This window comes from Rhagoletis zephyria, unplaced genomic scaffold, assembly GCF_001687245.7.
Source record: "Rhagoletis zephyria isolate East Lansing unplaced genomic scaffold, Rhagoletis_zephyria_1.1 Rzeph_scaffold_02127, whole genome shotgun sequence".
NCBI classification, from domain to species: domain Eukaryota; kingdom Metazoa; phylum Arthropoda; class Insecta; order Diptera; family Tephritidae; genus Rhagoletis; species Rhagoletis zephyria.
In genome coordinates, this window is record NW_016159211.1 from 9,987 (window position 1) to 14,979 (window position 4,993).

Genomic DNA, 4,993 nt, shown 5'->3' on the forward strand with positions numbered 1-4,993 from the left:
GCTTCATACCTTTCATGAACATCTGAAAACTTTACTTTAACAGATTATGGTGCATTTACATGGTATGAAGCCATATGAACTGTTGATACGCTAAAATAGAGGGACTACATGTTCTAATGAGGAATTCAATGATATCGAGTGGGATGCATATAATACATTTTTTCATATGAAAAGTTATGGGGAGATACTGTAAACATACTGTTGTGATACTGTTAAGCATATGAAATTATAGCAAGTTGAATTTTCGTACATCTTCCCATAAAAAGTTTAACAGATGCAGAGATACCAAGGAGGTTTTTTCCGATTTTGGTGCCTTTTTAATATAAAAACCCACCGAAAAGGAGGAAAGCGGCAACTCCGCCATTCACATACATGCTAAAGTATGAGTTTTAAAAATTAAAAACAATAAACACACAAATTCAAAACAAAGAAATCCTTGTGCTAGCTTTTCTTGAATAGAAGCAACTTACGTATAGTGGACAAAGCACTATGATAACGAACTTAAAAACAAGACATTACAGAATATTTTAATGAGCTTTATATCACATTTAAATAAAATAAGCCTATATTTTCCAAGCTGGCAAAGAAATAAAAATGTGTATTTTTTGTTGTTTACACAAAGACTTGCCAAATATACATATAAGTCAAAATTATAGAAGGCATGTATACTTCTCCCTTTCATTTTTTCATACAGTTTATGCTTCTTTCTGGCTTTTACGAAATGCAGGGATACCACACTTATTTCGGTACAGTATGATCGTAATGTATTTTCAATTCGAAATCAAAGAAAAACATCTCACGAAAATGTTTGCGATTTTAGAACAATTAGTGTATATTTGCAAACTACTGCAAAGAATGGAGTGTCATATCTTAAAAGGTTCAGAGAATTAACGAAACAAACAAACATTTTATGGTCTTATGTTTCCTTCACACCGCATTGCTATTTTTTCTAATTTTTGCTTTTGTTTAGCGCTGTAACCGCTTAAGTTATATCTTTTAATTTATACATGTGAATTATTTTCAATGAACTTTTTTCATTTGCTCCTGAATTTTGGGTACATTTTCTTATAGTACCTCTCATTCTTTCTTATATTATATATATACACTCCGATGTTCGGGATAGTAGATAGCAAACCCGGCGAACTCCGTTTCGCCACCAGATGGCTTCGTTTCTTGTAACATTTCGTTTGCACAATACGCGTAAATGATTTGATGGTTTCCAATTTAACTGTTAGGAAACGAAGAACTTAACCTCAATGTCACAATTTCACTATGGAGAGACTGGTGAATTTAACCTCAAATGCACGATCCAAATAATTTGCACAGTTCAGCTAAGGACAAATGCCTGCTGTTGAAGTTGAATAAAAATTTGCACAATACGCGTAATTGATTTGATGGTTTCCAATTTAACTGTTAGGAAACGAAGAACTTAACCTCAATGTCACAATTTCACTATTGAGAAACTGGTGAATTTAACCTCAAATGCACGATCCAAATAATTTGCACAGTTCAACTTACCACCTTAAGGACAAATGCCTGCTGTTGAAGTTGAATAAAAATTTGCACAATACGCGTAATTGATTTGATTGTTTTCCAATTTAACTGTTAGGAAACGAAGAACTTTAACCTCAATTTCACAATGAACACAATACCGGTTTTAAGTTAGCGTTTGAAAGAACGTGCGTATAATAAATGTCACATGAAATTAACTGAGCAAAGTACAATGAATAGCTGTTAAACAATGTTTCCCGCACCGGCACCATCTACTTTAAATGAAACATACTTATTTTCGGGAGGGATACTCACACACCATATACTTTTCTGTTGAAATTTTTCCTGAATTTTCTTAGCTATAAACCTCCAACGAATGCAAAACCGTGGAAATCGGTTCGTGCGTTCTGAAGTTATAGCGTCAGGAAGGAAAACCCTACTTATTTTTATATTAATTTTTATATTAAAGAAGATTAAAGAACTGTCCGCATTACACAATTTAATTTTTCACAAAAACGGTATTCCACGTTTTGGTCTATATCTCGAGACCCTGGTCACCCAGCTATATGAAAAGTGCTCTATCTTAAAGCATTCATGAACAGCTTTAATTTGATACCCATATTAAACAAATACATCCTAAGGTTACCCGGGTCCACGTTTTGGTCTGTATCTTGAGACCCTAGTCACCCAGCTATATGAAAAGTCCTCAATCTTAAAGCATTCATGAACAGCCTTCATTTGATACCCATATTGAACAAATACACCCAAGGTTACCCAGGTCCACGTTTTGGTCTATATCTCGAGACCCTAGTCACCCAGCTATATTAAAAGTGCTCAATCTTAAAGCATTCATGAACAGCTTTCATTTGATACCCATATTGAACAAATACACCCAAGGTTACCCAGGTCCACGTTTTGGTCTATATCTCCAGTTATTTTTTATAAATTTTCTTTGCTACAAACCTCACGGAGCCCGAGCCCTTTCCAACGAATGCAAAACCGTGGGAATCGGTTCGGCGGTTCTTGAGTTATAAGATTACCAAGGAAATGTAACTTCTTTTTATATATATAGATTAGTGGCGGCGGTTGTAAAGCATTACGCAGCGCCTGTGCTCAAGCCCAGTTTCCCACCAACATCAAAATATAAAAAACAAAAAAGTTTTTTTCTAATAGCGGTTGCTCCTCTGTTGGTAATAGTAAACCTCCGAGTATATTCTCTCATGGAAACGACTTCTCATAAAAATACAATTGCCGTTCGGAGTCGGCGTAAAACTGTCCTTTACTTTGTGTGACAAAATCACGCACGCCACATATCGGAGGAGAAGCTAGGCCAAACACTAACATATTGTGTAAGCGCCAATATGTATATCGTCGTTTAAAGTAGAAAACCGCGCATCGTGGTTCTGCAAAACCTCTTAACTGACATTTGTGCCAAAAAAGATATTTGGTCACCGGAAGCTCCTGGCATCAAGCCCTTAGCCATTTATAATAAAATATCGATACTAATACTATGTCTCCATTGTGAGATTTAATGAAGATTTAGCCCTCTGACGAGATTTGACGTTAAATCTTTTGAGATTTACCATATAAAATTAAATCTCGAAAGGCAGTAGATTTAAGTTAAATCTTCGTCAAATCTTCAATAATATTGATCAACAAGTACAATTTGTTGGATGTGGCAACCACAAATTCACATGCCATAAATCAAATGACATTTGTGTTTTCAATATACAGTTGAGGACATTGAAATCTAGCCTATCATAAAAACATGAATTTTCGTATTTTTAGGGATTTTTATATTTTTGTTAGTTTGGGAGGAAAATTAGTAAAACATATTTACATAACTTTGGTTGTAATAAATTAAGAAAATATTATTTTAAAAACTAAAAATTTAGAAGAAATGTTTTATAGTAATATCATGCAGAGTCTTCTCCGCTTTCTATAAGTCATTTACGCGCTGCGACAAAAAATTTATAAATTTCGGTAATGGTTCTGCTTCGATAACATTGCACCGAACATCCTCTAGAACTCAGTTCGTATTCATGATATGCCAAAGGCCCACGATTGGATTTTCGGTTCCCTCCTATGAATAAGAGAGTTCTACAAAAATTTTTCTTTCCGCAAATGTTTCTTACCGTTTTGATAATTTTTCTTAAATTCGGGAAAATGATTCGGAATATGGTACCATTCTTTACACTTTCCAAACTATATATTATACATACATATTTACCACGAATAAGAAGCCAAAAATATTCAGAATTCATATAATGAAATTCCGTTTGGTACCTTCCTTTTATCTGTCTGTATATCAATGTCCGCAACTGTATTTATAAAATCATACATAAGCAAACGTCAAATATTTAAAAATGTGAACGTCAAATATATCTCGTTGTGGTAATGAAGACGGTTGTGATTTAGCAACTGGATTTATTAAATCTTAATGGATAAATCTCTCAATGGAGACCTAGTATTAGACATAAGGAGAAGAAGTAATTAAGTTTAAAAGAGAGAACCGTTTTTAATTAGGACAAGTTTTACTCTCTCCTTTTATTTAAATTATTTTAATTTAGGCAACCTCACATTCGAGGTTTTGAATTTTTTTGATGCGCGGTTTTGTACTTTAAACGACGATATGTATAAATATTGCATACATATTTTGGTGCTTTTACAAGTATAAAATCCATTGAGAAACGGAAGAAAACGGCATCCCTATGATTTCAACTTATGCCAAATGTTTCGTAAACAAGCAATTCTGAACAAAAAACTGTTTTTCCACAAAGATGTTTAAATGGAAGCATTACAAATATGGAAAAATTGCAATCCACAAGGCTTTATTGGCAGTAGGTCCTTTTTAAAGCACATTTAACAAAAAAATAAGCTATTAGTTTCGAAGTTAGCACAAAATGAAATATTTTTGTTTGTTGTTTACAAAAAAATACTTGCCAAGCTTTCATTCATTTCTTCGTAGAGTTGGTGCTTCTTTTATAGGAAAATTCATACGGCTTATGAACCGATTCATACCATGTAAATGCACCATTACTGTATTCGAAATAATTTATATATTCACAGCACACATAGATAGAGGAGTTACATACATAAAAAATCGTATCTAAACAATTAGAGATATGGAAGATATACCATATATAGCACCAATCTAAGTGATTTTCACTGCTGTGTGATCGGTATGTAAACCGGTAAGACTGTGTAATGGGTTTAGCTTCCTACATAAAGGAGATTTATCGCAAAAACTGGTATAGGAACAATCAGTGGTATAAGAGATAAAGCTTATACAGCATAGATTTTGACGATTTTCTCAGTAGACTTTGTATTATTATTTATACAATAGGTTACGAAATTAACCNAACTGTATTTATAAAATCATACATAAGCAAACGTCAAATATTTAAAAATGTGAACGTCAAATATATCTCGTTGTGGTAATGAAGACGGTTGTGATTTAGCAACTGGATTTATTAAATCTTAATGGATAAATCTCTCAATG